The 26497-nt window shown below is 47.5% G+C and overlaps 1 long non-coding RNA gene across 1 annotated transcript in view; it reads left to right on the top strand.

The window, feature by feature from the left end:
* Window positions 1–26497, top strand: part of LOC109281327 (uncharacterized) — an 87664-nt gene that overhangs the window by 19683 nt on the left and 41484 nt on the right. Inside the window, exon 2 of the long non-coding RNA XR_009459739.1 lies at window positions 7037–7094. This is a non-coding gene — a long non-coding RNA (uncharacterized LOC109281327). The remainder of the gene's footprint in view (window positions 1–7036; window positions 7095–26497) is intronic.

The raw sequence follows: 26497 nt of genomic DNA, 5'->3' as shown, positions 1-26497 counted from the left end.
GGCTCTGGCTCTGGCTTCGGCTCTGGCTCCGACTCTGGCTCCAGCTCCCAGCTGCCTTCTACCCACTCTGCCCACAGATGGCTGCTCATTGCACCAGGTGGGTGGAGTGATTGGAAGGCAGCTAGAAGCTAGAGCCAGAGCTCCACACACTGGACAGGAGGCTTCTGGCTGAAGCTTAACCCCCTACCTACTCCCCCCCGCCCCCCCGGAACAGCACAGCAGGGGCAGAGGCAGAGGCGGGGGCAGCAGTAGGAGCAGCAGCCACAGCTGGAGATGAGGGGAGCAGAACGGCCCTGCCAGTCCCAGCCCTGGCCAGGTGCAGCATTTACTGGGGCTGTTCTTGGTGTGGCTGCAGCTGGATGGCTGCTGCTGTGCTCCCCTCACCTCCCAGTGATAATTGGAGCCCAGCCAGTTGCAGCTGTGCTGAGAACAGCCCCACCAGAAGCTGCACAGTGGCAGCTGGGATTGGGGCTGGGGCTGGGGCTGAGGCCAAGGCCAGCAGGTGTGGGCAGGAGTATGGCATGGGTTGCCCCCTGCAGGGCTTAGCCCCATGTGGAGCACTGTGGGGGGCAACTGCCAACCAGATGACATTTGCTGCATGTCCCCCCCGCTTCCTCTGACCCCTGTCTGGCTCCCAGCCAGCCCCCCTCACACATACATGCCCCCTCTACATACCCCCATACACCCCCCACAGCCTTGCCCCCCATAGGGCAGGGCATGCAGGGAGTGGATCACACTTGTCCCACTCCTGAACACTGCTCCACACCCACTCAAAGCCCCATAGGAAGTTTTGGTGACTGGTTGCAGGGGGAGGAGGTGGGGTGCTGACCTGGCCCGGGACAACTCTCTACTTGGCCTTTGGGCCCAAATAATTGCCCACCCCTGAGTCAGGAGTTTCCCTTGGCTTGTTAACAGAGGACCTACAGTTTCTTTGGTCCTTTTTTCTGGCCAACATACTTCTAGAACCTCTTCTTGTTGTCCTTAACCTTGTTTGCCAGGTGTACCTCATTCTTTATACTTGTCTTTCTGATTTTGTCCCTGTAGGTTCTTTCTATTTCCTGGTATGCTTTCTTGGTGACCTGCCTATTCTTCCATTTCCTGTATGCCTTTTGCATTTGAGGCTTTTTAGAAAATCCTTGTTCAGCCACATTGGTCAGGACAGTTTCTTAGTTTCTTGTTGGGCTTCCAATACTGTGTCCTTTAGAAACTCCCAGCCCTCCTGGTCACCTTTATCCTTCAGTCTGTCCTCCCATGATACCATGCCTATTAATTCTTTGAGTTGGATAAAATCTACCTTTTTGAAATCTAGTATCCTAATTTTGCTGACCTCATGCTTCCCTTTCTCAGGAGCTGGAATTCTATTGCATCATGATCACTTTCTCTCAAGTTACCCATCACCTTCACATCCTCCACCAGTTCTACCCTGTTGGTCAGGACAAGATCCAAGATAAATAATCCTATAGTTGTATCCTCCACTTTCTAGAACAGAAAGTTGTCCTCCACACAAGTTAGGAACTGGTTTGACAGTTTATGTTTGGTTGCATTGTTCTTCCAGCAGATATCCAGAGAGTTGAAGTCTCCCATTAGTACCATCACATTTCTTTTGGATAGCTTTGTCACCAGCTTAGAGTGTCTCATCCACCTCTTTTTCCTGATTTGGTGGCCTATAATAAATCCCCATACTTGTGCTACATCTGTCAGCTTTCCGCTTCACCGATATGCATTCTGCATTGCCATCTTCTTCCTCTTGAACCAGGGAACAAGTGTATGTTTTTGACATAGAAGACAACACCACCACTTTTTCTCCCAACCCTGTCTTTCCAAAACGTTGTATAATCCTTGGTGTTGGGTGTTGACATAAACTAGGGATGAGCAATTCCTTCAGCTAGAGGGCTACTTAATGAGTTCTGGAGACTTGTCTCTCCATCTCTGTCTCTCTGTATCTCACTCTGTCTCTATCTTCCCTTCCCTTCCCTTCCCTTCCCTTCCCTTCCCTTCCCTCTTTCTCTCTCTCTGTCTCTCTTTGCCTCTCTTCTCTTCTCTCTGTCTCTGTCTCTCTCCTCCCCCTCTCTCTCCTCTTTCTCTCTGTCTCTGTGTCTCTAATTCATACAGTCAATATTCTCCTCTGGTCTCCATGTCATGTTGCCATACATGACATGGAGGGGATGCCATTACTGAACTCTTTGATTCCCGGAATCAGAGCTGTAGGCAGCAGCTTGTTACACCTATTACTCTTGCCCTGGGAGAAGAATGCATTGCAATTGCTGATAAACTTTCCATGTGTAAGCTGGTCACCTAGCCTGCTGCTTTACATAAGCAAGTCAGTTCTATTCCCATTTTTCCAATTTTACCAGTTTTATTCTTTACAGAAACAACCTTGAGTCCACAATCAAACTACCTCTGTCCTTCTCCATTATTACAAAAGAGCTTCTCTTCAACACAGCAGTCTACGTTCATAACCTGGAGTTCCTAACTCTTTTTGTGGTGCCACCCTCATTAGCTGATTATCCCTTCTGCTGTCCCTCTGAGCCAAGCAGACTATTATCCAGTGACTACACAATGACCACCTTTATCACGATTCTGAGCATCTCCTTACACTATGTTACCAGATTAAAAAAAAAAAATCAGATACTTTGGGAGGCTGCATAGGATGTTTATTTATTCCAGTACTTTAAAAACCTAATGACTTTCATGGTTAATCCTGTTTTCTTTGCAGCTTCTTTATCTTTATTTATTTTTTTGTTTTTTGCCCATGATATAAGTTTGGATGTAAGTGTCAAGGGCATCAGTATATGCCTGGAAAATCACTCAGGTCTTCTATTCAATCATGCAGATATTTGGTGTCACAAAGAACTGAAACCTTGCAAGAGCCAACAGGTTACAATTTTCCAGTAACTGCATCCTTTCCCTCTCTTGCATTATTTTATTAAAAATGAAAAATATAGATTTACTGCTGCAAGAATTACAATGCTTTTCTGGGCATGTCTTCTTTCGACTGCTTTCACTCTCTTTAAATGTGTAGGTGCATCAGTACTTACCTTCATGGCACTGAATCAGCAGTTTGGAATCATCAGCCTTATTGAGGCTTTGATCCTGTTTTCATTGAAATCAAGAGTAAAATTCCCATTGATTTTATTAGGAACTGGAACTTGCTGCAAGCATCTGAGGTTAGCATTCAAACAATGTAATTGGTCAATATTTAACTGCTGGTTCAATAGTACGGGAAGAGGCATCCCAAAATATTTTTTTTTTAAAAAGAAGAGTTCCACAACAGTAGAAAGGAGATGAGAAAACATTTTTTTTATTCCAAGAATTTACTGAAATGTCCTCAGGAGTAGTTAAATCATGTGACATGATTATGACTCATTTTTTGAATGGACTAAAGTTCAGAAAACATAACAATGGAGAACCGATAACACTGCACCACAAAGTAAATCGCCATTGCAATCAGAGATTGTTTGCTCTCTGAATGAAGTGAGAAAAATCCACAGTTTCAGAGACAAACTAGATTATGGCAGCAACTCACATAAATACTGCAAAATCTAAATTCCCGTGTAAAGCTTTAATTTAAAGGAAAAGAAAAATAATATTTCATCCACATAATAACTAGTATGTAAATGACTAGGAGTTCATTTTCTGTATTGTATTGCTACTCTATTGAATTAAATCTTCATCCAATTTGAAGACTCGTCTTACTCTGTCAGTTGCCTGAACAGCTATTCAGCCGCCTATCAACACAACTGCATTTCTATATGTTGAACGTTCTTTTTCATTTTGCATTGTATCCCAATCTCTTATTATAGTGGTGCTGCTAGCAGAGCTATAGACATGAGTGTGTCCGTATTTCCATTCTAAGACCTGTTTCATTGTTAGATGCTTATAACAGGACCATTCTAATTTGTATAATCAAGATGAGGCTATGCACAATTATTCTCCAACCTAATAAGTTTTTCCGAGGAAAATACTTATATTTTGGCCCATTTTCAAAACTCAGACATCCAAAATCTGAAAAAGTTTTGAGTGTGCAAAACTCTTCATCACTGGCTATATTGCTACAATTAAATGAAGGATATGATGCTTTTTACTGAATCAATATATAACACAAATGTTAAAATAAAAGGACCCCAAATCCCTAGTAAAGTCTGAAAGAGAAAGGGTTTTTTCTTCAGAAATATTAAAACTTGCGTTGGCCTGATACAAGGCATGATTTTATCTGTCTTTGGAGATATTTTTGCATTATTCTATTACTATAATTTTGCATGTAAATGTCTATTCCACATAGCAAGCCAGCAGTTTTTTCCACAAGTAAAGAGAACATAAATGATACTTATGTCTATATCTTTTCTATTTTTGGGCAAAGTGCTTTGTAAGGAACACTATCAGAATACAAGATAGGATAAAATAAGCTCAGAAAAGGTCTTACTTCACAGGCTATTTTTACTATGGAAACAACTTTCTCTTCTTCATTATGTTTTTGTTTCTTATACAAATTCAACTAAATACTGAATTTGTTTTCTGGCTGCAAATTCACGATGATAAACCACAGAGCAGTTGTTTATCCCTCAAACCCATATTTCCTTCTGATTGAAGCCTTCCCCAAGGCTGTTGAGCTTTACCTTAAAGGTCAAAATGCTTTAAAATAATTCAAAAAGTTCCTGGGTAGCCTCAATATTATATAAATTCTACCTTATAATATGGTGTATTTCTACAGAATCATTTTTTGCTTCCATTTAGAAATCTCATAATAGCTTATGATCATTAATAAATTAAACTTCAACAACATGCTTCTGAGGTAGGCAGATACCAACTACATTTTACAGACATGAAAAGTGATTTATCTGAGATGATGCAGGAAATTCGTGACAAAGCTGGGAAAAACACCTATGTTTTAACCACACTCTGGTGTTTTAAAGATGAGACAACTTTCTCTTACTGAAGCTGCTCTAAGTTTAGCCCTCTCACGATTGTCTCCTAGGCAGAGTGACTTCCTTTTCTTTGGGCCTACCACTACTGCCAAATTTGGCATTAAAAATAAATAAAAGTGATTTCTGTGAGTCAAGGCCCTAAAAGTGTATGAGCCTTACTACTGACTTGTGTTGGAGAACTCATAGAAGAGCATGCATAACTGTTTGAGAACTGCAGATGGCCGGAAGTCCCAATGGTTATTTCTACACAACAGAAACACTGTATAGGCAACCCTGCTTAACGCTGTTTCACTTAGTGCTATTTCACTATAGTGCTCATTTAAAATTCATGCCTGATTTCACTTAGCGCTGAGCCAGTTTCATTATAGCACTCAGCAAAGCAGCAGCAATGGTAGAAAGTGGTGAGTGGCAGCAAGTGGGTGGGTGGGCATGAGCTTGGGGCCCGCACTGCTGCCACAGAGCTAGGGCCAGCAGTGGCTTAGGGCAGGGTAGTAGGAGCGGGGGGCCTGGGCTGGCACATGGTTCTGGAGCGGCTAGTGGGTGAGGGGGGGTGGGGAGAAGCAGAGGCGGCAAGAAGCAGCAAGTAGGGGGGCAGGCATCAGTGCGGGGCCCCTCCCAGTGCCGACAGGGGGCCATGGCGAGGCAGCAGGAGCACGGGGCCCAGGCTAGCACATGGTGCCGGAGCAGCTGGTGGGCAAGGGGTGGGGAAAAGCAGTGACAGGGAGAAGCAGTGAATGCAGGGCCCCATGGTGCCAGAGCCGGCAGGAGCACGGGCTGTGGGCTGGCATGTGGGGCCGGAGTGGCCAGCAGGCAGGTGGAGGGGTGGGGAGAGGTGGTTGCGATGGTGAGAAGCTATGGCAAGAAGCAGCAGTAACCAATTATTTCTATTTACATTAATGCCTATGAGGAAATGGGTTTCACTTAACATGGTTCTGTTTAATGCTCGGTTTTCCCAGAACCAATTAAGAGCATTAAGCGGGGGTTGCCTGTATCCAGATGGGACATTCCTGTGCATGTCCCACCCACCTACTCCTGCTTGCATGCTCTGAACCCAGAAATATGTGTTGGGGCTGCTCTGGGTCATTCCAGCTATCCTCAAGCCTACCAGAAATTTTTGTCCCAAGAGCAGTATGAGAGAAGCATCTTGGCATAGCCACAGGCAACCATTTGTCCAAAGGATCCACATGCTTGTCCACTCCAACATTTCTTGTTCACCATAAGGCACCCTAATTAAAAAAAACCCAAACAAACAAACCCTGTAACATGACATGGAGGAGAGAAGGAGACTATCAATGTTCTGGAGCTGTTCTCAAGCATGCCAGAGATTTGTGTCTTAAGAGAGACATCCTGGAATGGCCACATCGATTTGGAACATGTTAACAGGAATGAGTTGCTGAGTTGACCTTGGAAACATTCTGGTGGAAGATCCTGGCTCACTCCTAGCAGGGTGCATGGTCTTTTCTGGCACCTGTTCATGAGCGAGTGGAAAGGCATAGATGGGTCACACCAGATTTGCATTCCAGTTATATGAGAATTTTGGTAAGATGCAATTAAATTTGAAATTAGAATGAAATATTGTATCTCTATCTAATGCATGGACCAGAGAATTGCTTGGAATATTTTAGGGTGAGGAGCACCTAACCATTAGTTATTTTTAGCTTAACCCTTTGACCTCATTGTTTGCAAGTAGGAAACTATTGTTCACCATGAGCACCCAGACAATGTAATTTAGTTTCTCAGGATTATGGTCAGGGCCTCAAGGTTAATGTTGTATAAACTACTTTTTAAATAAAGAAACCATTAGTAATCAAATCCAACACTTTTTACTGCCAAGAGGGGCTGGCAGAGAAGTTATGTAGATAGACAGACAAACAGATAACTTCCATTCTGTTGCCTGAAGATCTGTCATTCCCATGGCAATCAATCTACGTCTATTCAGCTTGGCAGTTGCCCTGGAGAGCAATAACTATAATATCCCTTAGTCACCAAAGGAGGATTCAAGCTAATAACCTTTATGTAGCAAGTGTTTGCAGCTGCTTGTTAAATTACTTTGTTTAAACTTGAAGCCTGCCCTGGTGGCCTGTAGAAATTAATGGTAAATTCTCTCTTAGGGAACGTTGGATGAACCAGAATAACTTTACATGATGAATCTGGATGATATGCAACTTGGTAAGTCTGTTGTTGGTGAACTGTGGTTCTGATGCCAGGTACCAGGATAACCTTACTGTGGTACCAGGATCACCTCTTAACAGCTTGGTATTAAACCCTCCCCCCCCCTCCCCCCAAACCAAACCAAACCAAACCAAACCAACAACAACAAAAGACTGTTCAAACCCATGTGCTAGAGGAGCAAATTAGACCCACCAGATAAAAACTTCACAGATTTCTCAGGGGGCAGAAGGGGAGGGGGTCTCATGCATAAAATTTCATCCATAGATAAATGCAAACCAGAGAAAATTTACATTTATTCATATTTTTATCTGAATTTTGCACTAAAAATCCCCAAATGCATATGAATATCAGCCTCTGTTCACAGCCTTGCTCTTTATGCTTTCCTTTGGTAGAAAATTTGACTTCTACTAACAGCAGGTGAAACCTCCCTGCTCAGAATAAGAGAAACTGTTTAAAATATTTAACTCTTGATGAATTTGGGCACTCATTTGTGAATACATATATTTAGAAGTTCATTGACATTTTAATTAACTAATGCTAGTGAATCTTCTGTATACCCAGTTTTTTAAATTGGATCTTGTTCCAAAAAAATAAATATGCATCATTGTCCAGTCAATCAAACAACAGGCTATGACATAGGCAACAGCCCATATATATGAGGCATTGTAATATTCTAGATGTCATTGGTGAAATGTGACATGCTCCACTGAAATAAGCCAGTGCAGAAGCAGGGAAAGTTGATGCTACTGGGTGCATTTACACATACATTTACTCTGGCTTAAATTTACTGTGGTGTAAGTTAAGCAGAAGTAAGGGTTTTTGGGCAGGTGTCTACCCATGCAGAGACTTCCACCACTTCCAGCCCCACCAGCACTGGTGGCTGCACATCATCTAACAGACCTGGGAAAATGAGCAGTGGCTGGGTGGCTTCTGCATGATCCAGGCCACCTTTTGGAACTTACACCACCAGCTCCAGCCTCACCTGGAGCAGCAGGACACCGGCATTTGCCCAGCTCTTCCTGCTGACAGCTGGCTGGCCCTTGCACTGTTGAAGCTGGCCATGCCCACCAGCCTTCAGTATGTCAGGCAGCTGTTCAACGTGGGCAAGGCCACTACCAGACAGGCTATTCTGTAGGTGTGTAGGGCCTCCCCACCAGGACATACAGGGGCACACCATGCTCTGCATCCATGACCCCCTGGCAGTGGTGGCAGGATTCTGTGCACTGGGAATCCCCCAATGCATCGGGGCCCTAGACAGGACCCACATCCCTGTCACCTGCCCATCCCAAGGAGACTACCCTATTACAGCCACAGGATATTTCACTTTGTGGTCCTGCAGGCTATCATGGACCACAGAAGGACATTCATGAATGTGAGCACCAGCTGGGTGGGCAGCATGCACACCACCCATGTGTTTCAGAACTCTGGCCTGGCAGGACTGGTGGAGAGTGAGTGTTTTGCAGTGGGGTGCCGGACCTGCAGATGGGTGCTGTCATGGTCCCACCCCTGGTCATGGCTGACCCTGCCTACCAACCCCTGCCCTGGCTCATGTGCTCCTACACTGGCCACCTGGACCCCTGTCAGGCCCATTTAACTGCTGCCTGGGCTGAACCCATGCCATGGTAGAGTGTGACTTCAGCCATCTCAAGAGCTGCTGGCACACCCTCACCACCCACCTCAAGGTCAGCGAGAACAACTTACTTCAGGTCATTGTTGCAGTCTATGTGCTGCATAATATCTGTGAGGCCCAGGGGTAGCTGTTTAGAAGCCCTGAGTAGTGAAGACATGGTGGGAGACATGGAAGACGCCTGGCAACAGGAGCACAACCTATGGTGGCAGTGGCAGTGGTAGCCCCTGCCCCCCCGCCCACCAAAGCATGATGAGAGCCACATACCTGCCAGTGGAGGCCAGGACAATGGGTGTGGGAGGGTCTAGCTGACCAACTCTTCCAGCATTCCCTGCTTTACCCCACCTGCCCCGCCATCAGGGCTTTTCCTAGTGGGGAATGAATTGGGGTGACTGCCCTGGGCCCTGCACTTTGGGGGGGGCCCTGCAGAGCAAGGCGGAGTGACTGCGGTGACTCTGTGCTGCCACTGGCTTCATGTCTGGCTGCTTGGCACCCCCGCCCCCCCCCACTGCCGAATCTGCTGCTGCCTTCCTTGTATCCGGTGGTGGGACTTTGCACAGGCTGATTTGCCCCAGACCCCGCACCCTGCTCAGGTTGTCTCTGCCCACCACCCACAGACTCCTTACCCTCTGCTTGCCCCTCCAGCACCACTCTTAGTAGACACGTATCTAAAGAAGAAGTCTTTATTCTCCTAATATCACACCCCTCTGCCCCTTCAGCATGCAGAGCCCCCACCCCCCTCAACACACAGAGCCCTCTCCTGTCTCCCTCTCCAACAAACAGAGCCCCTCCACCACCTACCCTACTCACCAACAATAAAAGACCTTTTTCCCCATGAAAATTATAAGTAATTTTTGTGGTGTCCTAGAGTGGGGAGTTTTGGGGTAGGGGTGCATAGGAGGCAGAGCCTGGGGGGAAGTGGCCAGTACCCTGGCTGCTGGTTGTTCCCATGTGGGTCCAGATGCTGTTCCTCAGAGGAGCTGGTGCTGCTGGTGCCTGGTGGTGTAATGGCCAGCCATGCCTTGTGTCTGGCCCTGCAGTTGCGCAGCTGTTGAGGCAGGTGTTGGCCATGGTTCCTCAAACTGCTGGTGGAAACTACAGCTGGGGAGCTGGGCAGGACACCTGAGGCCTCCTCCTCCAATGACATGTCACCAAAGGTGCCAGGCCAGGGTGGGGGCTCAGATAGGCAGCTCATGCTTGTGTAAACTGCATGGCTGCAGTCTGGGTCCCAGGACCCAGAATGTTACTCAGCTGCTGCATAAAGGGCATGGTCTTGTGCGCATGGCCAGGCAAATAATTGTGGTCACAGCCAGGGTGGGGCAGGATGCAGGACTGAGCTGTGAGTGGCTCATCTGGGGGCCATGGATCCTGTTGCTACATGCACCTCAGGAGGCATGAGGGGCATGTGATCTGTGTGGGGCAGGGCATCCAGATCTGTGTGGGGCAGGGCAGGCTGCCACTGCGGGTTGGGGCCAGGGCAGTGCCAGGCTCTTCCTGGTGGGGCAGGCTCAGCCAGGTTGCACTTGGGGTGGGCGGCGCTGAGAGAGGCGTGCAGGTCCCTCAATCTCCCCTCATAGGACCTTACCTGCAGGCCCCTATGATTAATGCATCATAAAGTGTGATTAGCTCTGTTGATCAGTTTGTCACATTGTCGACTCATGTTCATCTTGGAGTCAACTATGACTCTGAGATCCCTCTTTGCTGCTGTGTTGCTTAGAAAGTCATCATCCTATCTATAAGTGTGTTGCTGATTCCTCCTCCCCAGGTGCAGTACCTTGCACTTATCCTTGTTAAACTTCATCCTATTTTGTTCTCCCCACTTTTTCAGCCTGTCCAAATCCACCTGAATCCATTCCCTACCCTCCAGTGTGTTTACTTTGCCCCGTAATTCAGTGTCATCTGCAAATTTGGACGGTGTGCTCTTCATGCCTTCCTCCAAATCACTGATGAAGATACTGAACAGCACTGGTCCAAGGATCGAGCCTTGAGGGACCCGACTGCCCACATCTTTCTAGGTCAATACTGACCCATCCACCACCACTTTCTGGGTGCATCCCATTAGCCAATTCACCACCCACCTGACTGTGCAATTATCGAAGCCACAGCTGCTTAGTTTCTTTTATGAAAATGGGATGTGACACCGTATCAAGGCTTTTTTAAAAATCCAAGTTTATAACATCCACCTCGACTCCTGCTTCTAAGTAGTTTATGACCTGGTCGTAAAAAGAAACAAGGTTTGTCAGGCAGGATCTACCTGCTATGAATCCATGCTGGTTGCCTTTCAGGATTATTTTTCCTGCTGGACTGAATTAAATCCTTAATGATTTTTTCAAAGTTTTTCCCCAAGGACAGAGGAGAGGCTAACTGGTCTATAGCCCAGATCTTCTTTCCTCCCCTTTTTGAAAATAGGGACCACATTGGCCTTTTTGCAGTCCTCTGGGACTTGTTCCGAGTGCCATGAGTGCTCAAACAGTCTTGCTAGTGGTTCTGCTATGACACTGGCTAATTCTTTCAGCACCTGTGGGTGAAGATCATCTGGGCCTGCTGACTTGAACGCATCAATCCCATCCAAGTGTCCCTTCACTAGGTCAGTGCTAACCATTGGTGAGCCAGTGTCTCTGCTGTGCCTGTTTATGGTCAAATTTGGAGATTTGTCTTTGCCTGTGCTCAGGAATACTGATGCAAAAAAACTCATTGAAGAGCTCGGCCTTGGCCTCGGCTCCTATGTGTCACTAATTGTCCCAGTCTGTCCTGTAGGGGTCCTATGTTACCATGCACCTTCTTTTTGCTCCCTATGTACCTGAAAAAGGACTTTTTGTTGTCTTTGATTTTTGTTGCCCGCCTGAGTTCCATTGCTGCCTTGGCCTTTTTAACTGACTCCCTGCAAAGTGCAAGCCAAATAGGTATAATCCTCCTTGGTGGCAATCCCCTGCTTCCATAGTCTGTATACCTCCTTTTTCATCCCTAGGTTTTCCTGGATTTCCCTGTTCAGTCAAGAGAGTTTCATAGCACCTTTGCCCCCCTTTATGCACAATGGGATTGTCTCCTTCTGTGCCCAAAGGATCGTTCCCTTGAGGAACAACCACCCTTCCTAGACTCCCATCTCTCCTAGGCTCTTTTGCTTCAGTGCCTTACTTTCTAACTTCTTGAACTCATTGAAGTTAGCCTTTCTGAAGTCTACCAATTCTGCCCTACTGGTTATCTTTCCCACCTTACAATGGACAGTGAATTCTAACAATTGGTGGTCACTATCCCCTAGGTTACCCTGTATCTACAGGTCCCCCATCAGGTCATCCCCTGTAGCAAACACTAAATCCAGTAAGGCATTTCCCTTAGTGGGACCATATGCTTCATGCATTAGGTGAAGTTCCTGTATGCAGGTAAGGAACCTATGTGAATGGTCGGATCTAGCTGACTGCTCTTCCCAGCAGATGTCTTGATAGTTAAGGTCACCTATGACAACCATATCCCTTGAGTGAACCGTCTCTGAGAGCTGCCTTGAGAATTCCAGGTCTAGTTCATCCTCCTGGTGTGGTGGTCTGTAATAGACTCCCACTACCAAGTCACTTTCATCCTGACCCCCTTGTATTCTGACTCACAGTGCCTCAATCCTTTTCTGATCCCAGCTTGATCACTGAAGATGTGTATTGCTCCTTAACATAGAAAGCAATATCCTCCTACCCCTTTTTCCCCACTCTATCATGTCTGTACAGCCTATAGCCCTCAATGCCTACTGCCCAATCATGGGTAGGGTCCCATCAGGTTTCAGTTAAACCATCCAGGTCAAAAACTTTGTTTGCAACCAGGAGTGTGAGTTCTTCCTGCTTGCTCCACATGCTCCTAGCATTAGTATAAAGCACCCCAGTGGGTCTCCTTGATATCCCCCTGTCAGAGAACAGAATCTTACCTTTCAAAGAGAGATGGAGACCATCATGTCCCCTGCTGGTGTCCTTGTCTCTCTTGTGGCATGTTGTAGGGTTTCTCATTAGGGTGCTTTATGGTTTTGGTGAACAAGAAAGGTTGAAGTGGACAATCTTGTGGACCCTTTAGACAAATAGTTACATGTGAACACAGGGGACAGGATTTTATAGCCCAGGAAGACTTTTTCTGTCCTCTTGGTCAGTGGCTCAGATCCTTGCCACAGCTAGAATTCAACTTTAGTATATTTGAAAAGATGGAATGAAAGGCAGCTTTACATACCTTTCCTAGTCATTTGATTTTCTAAAGCTACTGGAAGATGTTTCAGTCCTCAGGTCTGCTCTAAGTTTATCCAGATTTTAACAGATACCTGGGAGCTGTTAAGTTAATTGAGGCTTGCCAGGACACAGCACGTACTGTCCATGTCAATCAGCAATGGGAAGAAACTTTTTATGGCCTTGGCCTTAATGTTCAGATTCTGCTATCCTTACTCATGCTAAGCAGTGTCACAGAAATACGACTGCTGGAGACCTCATGCTAGAGCCTCACAACTAGTGAAGCCATAGGTGCCGACTTTGTTTTTTGCTGGTGGGTGCCTGCAGATATTAAAAAACAAAAAAAATGGCACTTTACATTTAACTTGGTGCATTCCCATGCTGAGCCCTGCTTATGCCCAGAAGAGGCAATGTGTTACTTCTACCTGGATTTGCAGCATCTGTTAAGATCAAGTGCTTTAGTGGAGCTTTTTTGGCATTTTTATCTAATAGCTGATCGAATTAGCTTTAGCTAAAAGTGCCAAAAAGCCCCACTGAAGTGCCTGATCTTTACAGATGCTACAGAGCCGGGTTGAAGTAATGCACTGCTTTTTCCAGTAAAGCACTTTTTAGTTTTTTAACATCTCGGTGGGTGTTGAGCATGCTCCAACTTTTTTTGGTGGGTGCTTGTGTCCCGGAGCACCCATGAAGTCAGTGCCTATGAGTGGAACCAACAAATGCAAAGACATAAAAGGAAGTGTTTGCATCATTTTGTTCCTGGTGAAGAAGGAACAGTCTTTGTTTGTTGGAGGTCAGTGAATTTTTAAAAGCTTATCAGAGTAATGAGGGCAAAAAGTTATTTCCAAGGTAGATCTGAATCAGGTTATGAGAGCTGTGGCCTCAGGCCTATGCTCCTAAATCCAGTTGCTTGCTGTCATGATCATATAATCCCCTGCTATCATAAGCACCCTACACACCTTTTCATAATTTAATCAAGCAGTATCTTGAAACCAGTTAGGTTCCTTATATTACTATTCCTCCTGGAAGAACATTCCAGAACTTAATTCCTTCCATAGTCGGAAAACTTCCTCCAACTTCCAAAATTTATTCACAGCCCCCTTATACCGATTTGTTCTCATAGCAACATTGTTCTTTAGCTTTATATTTTTTCACCCTCACACATGTTTATTCCTTTGGGAGGTGATATCCCCTTTTGTTCTCATAGGTCATGAGAGAATGTAAGAGGTCAGTTTGTTCAGCCTCTCTCTACAACTACTTCAATTTGAATTAATCTTTTGAACATGAGTGACTAGAATTTTACAGTTTTTTCAGATGAGGTCTTATAAGTTTCTTGCACTGAAGAGAAATACAGCAACATAGGACATAGGACTAAAAGATATACACACTTTTCTATATTTAGAGGATGTACCACTATAAGAATATTTTTCAGAGCTGCATGTCATTGGTGGTTCAGTTATTTTACATTAAATTGTCATATTTACTTGAATCTAAGTCTACCCAGAAATTAAGATTATCCTCCATAATAGATTTTATAATAAATTTATAAATTTTCCATATATAATTTTACAAATAATCTAATTCAGAGGGTTGTCTGTAATAGCATGGGTCTGGACTCAGAGAGAAAGCAGTGGCTGGGGGTGGCCAGGTGGATATCTCCCTTGCTCTCTGTCTCCCCTACTTCTTCCTGCTGCAGGCTTCCTGTCCCCTGCCACTTGCACTCTCTACCCCCAGCTCCCCATTGTCTCTGACCCTTAACAGTTACTCTCTGTAGTCTGTACCTCTCTACCCCCTTGCTGTCAGATGCTGTTCAGGCTCTGTTCCCTCCTGGGGCACAGCTCGTGGAAGGTCAGCCCTTGCCAGGCCACGCAGCAGTGTCAGCACTACTGATTGGCCAGGCAGGGGATTAAGTTTCCACATGCTTCATGGCCAGGAGGGAACTCAGCCCAAACCAGATTTGAACTATGCATGACACTAAAAGGGGGTGGGAGGGAAAGAGGTGGTGCAGAGGGATCAGAAGCTGCAGAGGTCAAGCAGAAACAGGGGTAGGAGTTTGCTGTGAGTCTCACAGCAGCCTCCTGCCCTCCCCCCCATTCTGAAATACAAATCTAAGATGAGGGGTTTCCTCCCCCATGCTGATTAGTGAGGATCTAGTCAGGGAACTTCTGGAGGGATTGGGCGTATTTAAATCAGCTGGTCCTGAAGAGCTCCACCCCAGAGTGCTGAGGGAATTAGCAGAGGTCATTGCGGGACCCCTGGCACAGCTTTACGAGCACTCATGGTGCTCTGGTGTGGTGCCAGAGGACTGGAAAAGGGCCAATGTGGTTCACATTTTCAAAAAAGGGAGGAAGGAGGACCCAGGAAACTATAGGTCAGTTAGTCTTACCTTGATCCTGGGTAAGCTTTTTGAGAGAATTATCCTGGTGCATGTCTGTGAGGGGCCAGCAGGGAAGATTATGCTTAGAGGCATAATTAGAGGCAGGTCCTGTCAGACCAACCTGGTGGCCTTCTATGATCAGGTCACAAAATCCTTAGATGCAGGTATAGCAGTGGACATAGTCTTTCAGGACTTTAGGAAGACTGTCAACACGGTCTCTCACCCCATTCTCATTAAAAAACTAAGGGACTGTGGCATCGACACCTACACAGTCAATTGGGTCACTAATTGGCTGGAGGGTTGCACCCAGAGAGTGGTGGTGGATAGGTCTTAATTGACCTGGAGGGATGTGGGCAGTGGGGTCCTGCAGGGCTCGGTCCTCGGGCCTGCACTGTTTAACATCTTCATCAGCGACTTGGACGAGGGGGTGAAAAGCACACTGTTCAAATTCACAGATGACACTGAGATGTGAGGGGAAGTGGGCACACTAGAAGGGAGGAATAGGCTGCAATCAGACCTAGACAGGTTACAGGGGTGGGTGGATGAGAACAGGATGGGTTTGAAGACTGACAAGTGCAAGGTACTGCACCTTGGGGGAAAGAACCAACACCATACAGGCTGGGGAACTCCCTTCTTGTCAGTGCAGAGGCAGAAAAGGATCTTGGGGTCATTACTGATGCCAAAATGAACATGGGCCAACAGTGTGGGGACACGGTCAGGAAGGCCAAGCATACATACCTTGTCATGCATCTACAGATGCATCTCAAGCAGGTCCAAGGAGGTGATCCTCCCTCTCTATGCAATACTGGTCAGGCGGCAGTTGGAGTACTGTGTCCAGTTCTGGGCGCTGCACTTCAGGAGGGATGTGGACAACATGGAGAGGGTCCAGAGGAGGGACACTCACATGATCAGGGGGCAGCAGGGCAGGCCCTACAAGGAGAGGCTAAGGGACCTGAACCTGTTCAGCCTCTACAAGAGAAAGCTGAGGGGGGAATCTAGTGGCCCTTTACAAACTAGTCAGAGGGGACCAGCAGGCATTGGGGGAGTCCCCGTTCCCCCGAGCACTCCCAGGAGTGACAAGAAATAATGGCCACAAGCTGGCAGAGGGTAGATTCAAACTAGACATCAGGAGGCGCTACTTCACTGTCAGGGTGGTTAGGATCTGGAATCAACTTCCAAGAGAGGTGGTGCTGGCTCCTACCCTGGGGGTCTTTAATAGGAGTCTAGATGAACACCTTGCCAGGGTTGTTTGACCCCAGTACTCTTTCCTGCCATGGCAGGGGGTTGGAATTGATGATCTCCTCAGGTTCCTTCCAACCCTACAAACTATGAAACTATTAGGGGGGAAAAAACCCATCTTCTTAGATTTGAGTAAACACAGTCATTCACCCATATTTTTCTTCTCCTCTGTTGCTTACAACTGATAAGCATTCTTGTTGCCCCGGGGGGTCAGGCCAACTCTCAGGATCTCAATATTGCACTGTTAGACAGGAGGGTGCGACACAATTGCACATATACAAAACACACACAAATTAATTAGGTGCATACACACACACACAATATCAGCTCAGGCACATACACATCCAAACCAGCCTAGGCAAATGCATACCTATCACAAATTCAAGCACATACACTATACACCCCAAAAGTTAGACACAGATCACTAATTTGTATATCATGCACACAATGCCATATATATATATATATATATATATATATATATATATATATATATATATATATGCGCACACACTCACACTAGCAACTGAGATACACACACGTTCAAAATAGCCAGTCTAGGTTCATGCACACCTATCACCAGTATCTATATCTATGTGTATTCACTAATTCACACACATACCACCCACCTACACATACACACAGGTGAGTTCCTAAGTTGGGTGTTGTGATGTGTATGTATGCATGTGCTTGGTGTACTTGGGATACCCGGGGAAAGGTTAAGGTAAGAAAGTAGAAGTGTAAGGAGTTAAAGCTACCAGGACTGGGATTAGAACCAGTAGACTGCAGGGGCCTGGGCTGAAGAACTGAGGCTTGGGAGTAACTTTAGGTTAATTGATCTTAATTGATTAAAAAGACAATGTCCAAAGCCTGAAGAACAGAGAAGCATGCTGGCAAAGAGTCTGGGACTGGAGCCAGAGCTACGGGGGAGCTGAAAAAAGGTAGGTGCTGGAGAGGGAAAGTGGGACTAAGGGAAAGTGTGGGTGTTAAAGAGGGGCTCTGGGTGTGGGGGAGCCAGAGGATTGCTCCAGGGCAGCTAAAGAAGTTGCAGGGAGGGGCAGTAGGTGCTGGGAGCTGGAGAAAGGCTCCAGGTGCTGGAGAAAACTGCAGGAGCTGGGAAGCTGGGGGGAGCCTGAAAACAGAGACGGACAGCAGAAAAGCACAGAAAAAGCAGCAGGAGAGACTGAAAGGTGGCAGGGGCAGCAGGAAAGCAGAGAAAGGCAGAAGAATGTCACAGGGAAAAGGCAGTAGGAATTGAGAGAGAGGAGACTGGGAAACTAGTGGAGAGGGGTGGGGGCTGGACTTGAGAGCGAGTGAGAGAGAGAGAGAGAATGAGGCTAGAATGTAAAGGTAAGGAAGGCACTGGGATTCAGTAAAACGTGACCCAACTTGGGGTTGCAAATGACAGTGGTTTTATTGTACAGGGGAGATGGTGACACAATGCCAAATTGGTTCCCTTGCACCCACGCCCACACACACACAATGGCAGCAGGGGTTAAAGAGGCTTGGTGCAGGGGCTGAAGTCCACTAAAGTCCAGGGGGAGAGAGAGAGTCCAAACTGTATGAGGAGGTGTGCAAGTAATATCTACCTATCCAGGCTGGAAGGGGTCCTTGTCCAGTAGGTGTTGTCGGGGGGGGGGGGAAGGGGGGTCGCTGGCAGGGCCTCTCTGGCGTGGACAAGTAACACGAAGCTGGTCTGGTCCAGATGGAAATGGCGTTCCCACTGGATCCGTCTTCACTGCTCCTTTCTATAGGGGCAGACCTTGTGTGATCCTAGTGACAGGAGGCATGCCCAGGCAAGAGTCAACCCCTGGCGTATTGAGCATGTGTGCTCCATGCCGGCATGTGCAGTTTCTGGTGTCTGTAATGGTGAGAGTTGCTGGTTTTAAAGGGTCCTTTGTCTTTCAAATGCTGGTCTTGTCTCTGTTCCTGGGTGAGGTCCGTGGTTCCTGGGTGAATCAATGTGAGGTGATGGTCCAGTCATTACAGGCCATTCAGTAGAGGCCTGCTACCATTGTATTTCAGTCATTCCCAATCACACTCATTCATTCATCCATCAAGGAACCAATTTACATGGGAGGGGTACGTGACTCATATAGTTGCAACATGGGATGCCCAGGCAGAGAACAGAAGATGGAGGCTTGACATATAAAATGGAAATTTGATGTGACTTTGGTTCACTTACAAACATAGGCCTAAACCATACACTATCCATATAAAACAATAAAAATCAGTACGAAAATGATAATAATACAATATACAACAGTAAAAATGAATACAAGCTTAATAATAATATAATATACAACAGTGGACATCCAAAACCAAAAACTTGCTACAAAAATAAAAATGTTTAAAGCTTATCCTACATCTTAGCTTACTTAAACTTATCTATAGGGAAAAGAGAGGGAGAGAAAAAGTCAGAAATGATTGGGGAAGGGGAGGGAATACATTTTAAAATAAATAAATAAAAAAAAAGAAAAGAAAAAAAAGAGGCTGGGGGTTTTGCTACATTCTAACTTGTAGCATTACCTTGCGCTAGGACATTTTTGTGATTGAGCTGCTTTTATTCTGGAAGTTATTTTATCCCTGGATTGAGTATTATTGAGGGAATCATATTCTGGCTCCCTATAACTGGTCCTACTGAAACGGTAGTGTAAGGTACTACTCAGTGGGTAAGTCTACAAATGCATTTGATGTGGCACCCGTTTACTTGCTAGTAAACTACTCACAAGTAAATGCTCCTGGGTAGGCTTCTACATATTCAGGGACATGGGGACAGATTTGCTGCTCATGGAAGCAAACTGTCCCAGCTTCCTGGGGCCCTGCAATGGGCCCCTGCTGCCACCAGAGGGAACTGGAGGTTCCAGCCACAGCTGCCTGTGGATGGAGACCAACTTGAAAAGGCAGCCTCGCTCCCTGGCCAGCTGTGTTTCTGGTGAGGGGCAGCGTTCACAGAGTGGGGGCAACACAAGGTGGCTCTCTAGCTGCAGCCGCCGACTCCCTCTTACATGCTGCTCCAGCCCCTGCCCCTGGCAGCAATGCCCAGCACCTCAGGCTCTTGCTGGCCCACTGTGCCAGCTTCCAGCTAGCCCACAGCTGTCTGAGCCATGCCAGCTCCCCCATGTGTAGTGACCACCAGCCCAGCCCCACCACACCATCCTAGGGCCACTGCTGCCATGCAGCTGCCACCTGGACTCCATCCTACTGGATGGATCCTGGCAGGGATGCCACTGCTGGGCTCCTGGATGCCATACGCTCCTGGGCCTCCAACCCTGCTGCCTCTAGACCTGCTTGGCTAGCCAGGACTGGTGGCTGCACTTTGTCCAGGCTACCTAGGATGATGAGCAGTGGCTGGAGGCATTCCATATGACCTGGGTGTAGCAGCATGGCATCCTAGGGGTCGCCGTGCTCTCTCCTAGTGCCCCCTTACCGTGCCAAGCTGCCTAATGGGCATCTTCTACTCTCACCCACCACGTCTTTGATGTTATATATATATTATAGGGAGGCTGCCTTTTCGTCCTCTTGGACACTGTTCTCCTCTTATACACTGGCCCCGTTTCTGTAATGGGTGTTCAGGTACACCCCAGCCTTATGGGCTATGCATGGCTCCAACCACCTCTTTACCCTGCCCCAAGCCTTGCTGATGTAATGGACATTGTTCGGTCTCACTTGATGTCTCACTGGTACTCAGGCTCTCCACAGCCCTGTCTCGTTCTGTGCCTCACTGGTGCCTGGGCTTTCCACAGCCTTGTCTTGCTCTGCGCTTCACTGGCGTTTGGGCTCTCCATAGCCCTGTCTTGCACTGCATCCCACTGGCACTCAGGGGTCAGCACAGTCCCAATGCTGCACCCTTTCTGGCGCTTGGGGGGGGGAGTGGGTTGCTGCCCCTCTGTGCCTTCACCGGCGCTCAAGCTCTCCATGGCCCAGTCTTGCACTGCCCCCTCTCTCTGGGGCTGGGGTTCCCATGCTGCTGTGGGTCCCCTACGAGGCCTCCTCCATCCCCTTATAACCTTACCCAAGCCACCAGTTTTAAACACAAAACACAAGCCCCTAGGCTATAACAAACTCTAGCTGCCTGGCTATAACCTTATTCCAGCCACCCCTGGGGTGCTCCATTTCTCACCAGTATCAAGCTGCTCATGCATTCAGGCCTCTTCCCTCTGCTCACTCATGCACAGTTCCTTCCCCCTTGGCTGCCAGCATGGAACTGCCCCCTGGCTTCAGGCCTGGGATTTATATAGGAGCCAGGACCTGTCCCTTCCGGTCAGCTGACCGCTAGCAGGTGTGGGTCACTGGCTCCCTCTGGTTGCCCTAGCAACCGGCACCTACATAGTTATCCCAGCTCTACAAGTAGCAGACACCCTAGTGCCCTGTTATACTGTGCCACCTTCCTGGACCTCTTGGGGCAGCAGAGCACCACCTGGCGTGACAGAACACCAACATACAGCAGTCCCTCCCTGCAGACATCCAGCTGGCCATTGACCTGGTAAGGCTGGCCATACCCACCAGCCTCCATTACATCAGCCACTTCTTTGGCATGGGCAAGACAACCACCAGGAAGGCCATGCTCTGCATGCATGACCCTCTTGAGGTGGTGGTGGGGTTCCATGCTCTGGAATTCCCCCAGTGCATCAGGGCCCTGGATGGGATCCACATCCCATGTCACCTGCCTGCCCCAAGGGGACCACCCCTACTACAGCTAGAAGGCCTTTCACTCCATTGTGCTCTAGGGCATCATTAACCAGCAGTATGCCTTCACCAATGTGAATGCTGACTGGGTGAACAGTGCTCACAATGCCTGCATCTTCTGGAACTCTGCCCTGCCAGTCCTGGTGCAGAGTGGGCACTTTGCACTGGGGGCGCCAGACCTCCAGCTGGGTGCCATGGTGCTCCTGCCCCTCTTCATTGGGGACCCCACCTATCTGCTCCTCCCCTGGCTCAGAGGACCCTTCACTGTCCAGCTGGATCCTTACCAGGCCCGCTTCAACAGGTGCTTGGGCTAGACTCATGCCCTGGTGGAGTGTCCTTTGGCCACCTCAAGGGACGCTGGCACACACTCACCACCTGTCTTGAGTTTACTGAGGACAGCATCCCCTGGGTCATTTTTGAGGCCTGCATGCTGCATAACATCTGTGAGGCCTGGGGGGAGCTGTTTCACAAGGCCTGGGGAGAGGAGGTGCAGCAGGCAGAGGACATCTGGCAGTGAGAGCACCAGCTGTAGCGGCAGTGACAGCAGTGGCCTCCTCCCCCCTCCTCCCTCCCCCTGCTATGGCCACGGGCAAACCGCATACCCACCAGTGGGGGCCAGGGCACTGGGTAAGAGAGGCATTGGCCAACCACCTCCTCCTGCATTCCTTGCTGTAGCCTGCCTGGAAAGTTGCCCACAGACCTCCTCACCACTGCCCATCCCCAGTACCATGCTCACTGCATACAGTTCTCAGAAAAAACTGTCTATATGCCCTCACAACAAACAGCTACCCTCAACAACAGAACCCCTGAACCACCCATCCACAATAAAACACCCTTTTCTCTGTGAAAACTATTTGCAATGTGGTTGGGGGCTGTGGGGTGGGGGCACCTAGGAGGTAGAGCCTGGAGACAGGTAGGCAGCACTCTGGCCTCTGGCTGTATCCCTGAGGGTATGCATGATGTAGCAAGACCAGAGGTCTGGGTGATGACAGCTGCTGGTCCCCCAGTGCAGGTGGCTCCCCCTCTGGTAGCTGGTGGCTATGACCAGCAAGGTCACTGCATGGTCCCAGTCCCATTCCTGACAGATCAAGCTCTGTGCCTGCATGGACCTGGGGTGAACGGCAGGGCGGGGGCTCCTGGCTGGTGGAGGCAGCACTGGACTTCCATCCAGGCCCATGGGGGGTGGGGGGGTGGGCGTGGTGGTGGCAGCTGCTGGGCATTGGGAGGCTGCCAGAGGCCAGGTGGGGCTAGGGTCAGGGTCAGGCCAGTAGGCAGCATGAAGGTAACTGCCAGGGCCAGGATGGTGTCCAGCACCCAGCTTTCATCTTCTATGGCCTGCACTGCTCTGGCTATGGCTGCCCTGCTCCCACAGGGCCTCCACCTGCTCATGCTCCAAGGCCAGGAGCTGCACCCTGAACTTCCAGTCCATCCAGTCCTGTTCCTCCTCATGCTGCTCTCTTGCCTCCTCATACCAGTCACACACCTCCTAGTGCCAGTCCTGTGCATCCTTGTGGGCCATGTCCTGTGCCTGCCACCGGTTCTGTGAAGCAACGTTCTCTGCCTACTATGTCCATGCATGTGTCTGTTGGTCCTCTGTGATCATTACCAGCCAATCCAGGAGGAGGGTCCAATCCTGGGTCTTCCTACTGCAGATCTGATGCATCCACAGGGCCCCAGGTGCGGGCGGCAGTGATCCCCGAAGCCGTATCCCAGCTGCCAACTGTGGCCTCTCCCCCGCGTTTAGCTGCAGGGCCTGCAGAGCATGTTTGTGAGAGTTTGCAACATTTCTGAGATAAGATGTTCTATACCATGCTTTAACAAGGTTGGAGTCCCAAGTGTGGTTGTGGCCAGGGGTTGAATTACAGAGGGAGCTTGTGGGGGCTGAACCCCCCGTAAGAGATGACAGCCCCCTCCCCATAAGAGACTAAGCCTGAAAAGATGTGGGCAGTGGAGTCCCATAAGGCTTGGTCCTTGGACATGTGCTGTTTAATGTCTTCATCAGTGACTTGGATGAGGGCGTGGAGAGCACTACATTCAAATTCGTAGATGATACCAAATTATGGGATAAAGTTAATATGCTAGAGGGTAGGGCATGAATCCAGGTGGATCTGGACAGGTTGGAAAAGTGGGCAGAACAGAATAGGATGCAGTTCAACAAGGACAAGTGCAAGGTGCTGCATCCAGGGAGAAGGAATCACCAGCATGCTTATAGGCTGGAGAAGGACCTTCTTAGCAGCACAGCAGTGGAAAGGAATCTCAGAGTCATTGTTGACACCATGAACCATCAATGTGACAAAGTGATCAGTAAAGCTAACCACATTTTATCATGCATTAGCAGGTGCATGACAAACATGTCCAGGGAGGTGATACTTCCCCTCTAAGTGACCCTGGTCAGGCTGCAGTTGGAGTGCTGCATCCAGTTTTGGGTGCCACACTTCAAGAGTGATGTGGAAAACCTCAAGAGGGTTTAGAGAAGGGCCACTCGTGTGGTTAGGGGCCTGTAAGCAAAGCCCTACAAGGAGAGCTTGAGGGCCTTGGATTTCTTCAGCCTCCATAAGAGAAGGCTGACAGGTGATCTTGTGGCCACCTACCAATTCATTGGGGTAGAAGGGGACAGCAAGGAATGGGAGATGCTCTATTTACCAGGGCACCCCTTGGAGTAACTAGGAACAACGCTCACCAACCGATGGAGAACAAATTTAGGTTGGACATCAGGAAGAACTTCTTTACAGTAAGGATTGCCAGATTCTGGAATGGGCTTCCAAGGGAGGTGGTACTCTCCTCTACCTTGGGGGTCTTTCAGAGGAGGCTAGACATGCACCTGGCTAGGGTCATCTGATCCCAACACTCTTTCCTGCCCAGGGCAGGGGGTCATATTCAATGATCTGCTAAGGTCCCTTCCAACCCAAACATCTATGAATCTATGAAAGCAGTTTAGGTGGTGGTTCCTTCTGGCTTCTGGCTACCACTGCTGCAGGCCCCCCTCCCAAGACTCACAGAGTAATTCAAATCTTGGTCATGGTGCCCCCTGGTGGCTCCATAACCATGCCTCACTGTGTCCCATCTTACCTACCATGCCTTGATGGGAATATAATAAATAGGGAGGCTGCCTTGGGCCTTTGCATGGCTCCAGTCTGACTGAATCTCCTTGCTAGGGTTCCCTGGAACCCTACTGGTCCTCTATAGTTCCAGGCCCCTTGCTGGGCCTCTATAGTCTGCTGTGCCCAGCAGGGCACCCAAAGCCTTAACGGCTAATTGCATGGCTCTAAATCCTCCCCTACCTCATGGAGATTACTATCATGTTATTTCCTCTGCAGGATTTCAGTTCTGCAGCAGCTAGGGGCCATGCTCTTCTTCAGCCACTGCTCACAAACAGGGAAGGTGAGGAATATAGAAATGGATGGCAACTTGCGCAGCAGTGACCACGAGATGATTGAGTTCAGGATCCTGAGGAAAGGAAGGATGGAGTGTGCAGGAAGACTAGCAAGTAAGGCAGAAGACAAGCTTGGCTTAGCAAGAAACTCTTCAGTGAGCTAAAACACAAATAGGAAGTTTACAAGAAATGGAAAATTGGAAAAATGACTAGGGAGGAGTATAAGAGGCTCAGGCATGCAGGGATAAAATCAGGAAGGCCAAAGTACAATTGGAGTTGCAGGTAGCAAGAGACATGAAGGGTAACAAGAAGGGTTTCTACAACTATGTCAGCAACAAGAGGAAGATTAGGGAAAATGTGGGTCTCTTTGGCTTAGTAGGAGCATTGCCAGCAGATTAAGGAAAGTGATTCTTTCTCTCTATGTGAGGCAATTCTTCCTCTCTATTCTTCCCTCACCAGAAGTGAGGCCACATCTGGAGTACTGCGTCCAGTTTTGCCCCCTTCCTCCCCCACCCCGCCACTACAAAAGGGATGTGAAAAAATTGGAGAGAGTCTGTTGAAGGGCAATGAAAATGGTGAGGGAGCTGGGACACAGGATTTACGAGGAGAGGTTGAGGGAACTGGGCTTATTTAGTCTGGAGAAGAGAAGACTGAGGCAGGATTTAATAGCAGCCTTCAAGTACCTGAAGGGTGGTTCCAAAAAGTATGGAGCTGGACTATTCTCAGTAGTGGCAGAGGACAGAGGATAGAACAAGGAGTAATGGTGCCAAGTTGCAGCAAGGGAAGTTTAGTTAGATATTAGGAAAATCTTTCTCATGAACAGAGTAGTGAAGCACTGGAACAGGTTACTCAGAGAGGTTGTGGAATCTCCATCCTTAGAGGTTTTTAAGACCAGGCTAGACAAAGACTTGGCTGGGATGAGACAACTGAGGCTCATCCTGCTTTAAGCAGGAGGTTCGACTAGATCCTGAGGTCCCTTCCAATGCTAGTTTTCTATGATTTTATTATTCTATCATTTTTTATGCTCAAGTATCAGTGATTGTTATTTGCTTCAAGGAGCTATATTTTATTGCTTAACTTGAAGTCCAGAGCTGTACTATATTAAATGTTCATGCTTCTTGGTAATTCTAATCTATCAACATTGTTCTATATATTCCACCTTTGCACTTGGTGCTAGTGGAAAAAATTAAGAATCAGTTTGTTCAGATTGAAAAACTGAGAACGATTATTTAATCAAAGCAAATTGATTGGTGTGTTGTATAAAAGAAAAAAATGTTAATTTGTAATAAATTTTGTTAATGTTAAAGTCACAAAATGCACATATTTCCCTAAAATTAGATGTCATGAGTTAAGTTAATTATCATACAATTACAGTAATGGAAAAGAAAAACCTAATCAAACATGAACAGCTTGTATAATCATTAACCAGGCTATGGTGAACCATTACTTAACGCTGACTTAAGTGATCTATCATGGGATTCATGGCAGCCTGTTAACTAATGCTTAAACAATTCCATCGGAATTTCAAGCTGTGGTGAATGGCAGTACTCAACCATGCCTTCCTTCTTAGTGTCTGTATTTATTTTTAACTGGTATGAAGTTATGCTAACCCCATCTTGCCAACGTTGCAATTACTAATAATTTTTCCCATATGGCACTAAATCAAATGCTTTCCAGATGAGACTTTCCCCATTTCTCCTGTCTAGAAAAGCTGTTCTTTAGTCAGAGAAAGATATAAAGTTAGTTCGTTACAATATACCTTGGTTAAGCCATGTAGCATTTTTATTTTCTATTTACCTTCGTGTCTTTAATTGTTCTTTTAATTTTTTTTTCTTAAGTCTTACACATTAGCGAGTTCAGTTTTACAGGTTGCTACTTGTTCAGATCAATTTTCTTTCCTTCTTA

Source organism: Alligator mississippiensis, chromosome 2, assembly GCF_030867095.1.
Source record: "Alligator mississippiensis isolate rAllMis1 chromosome 2, rAllMis1, whole genome shotgun sequence".
Classification (NCBI taxonomy): domain Eukaryota; kingdom Metazoa; phylum Chordata; order Crocodylia; family Alligatoridae; genus Alligator; species Alligator mississippiensis.
This window is presented reverse-complemented; position numbering and strand designations above follow the sequence as displayed.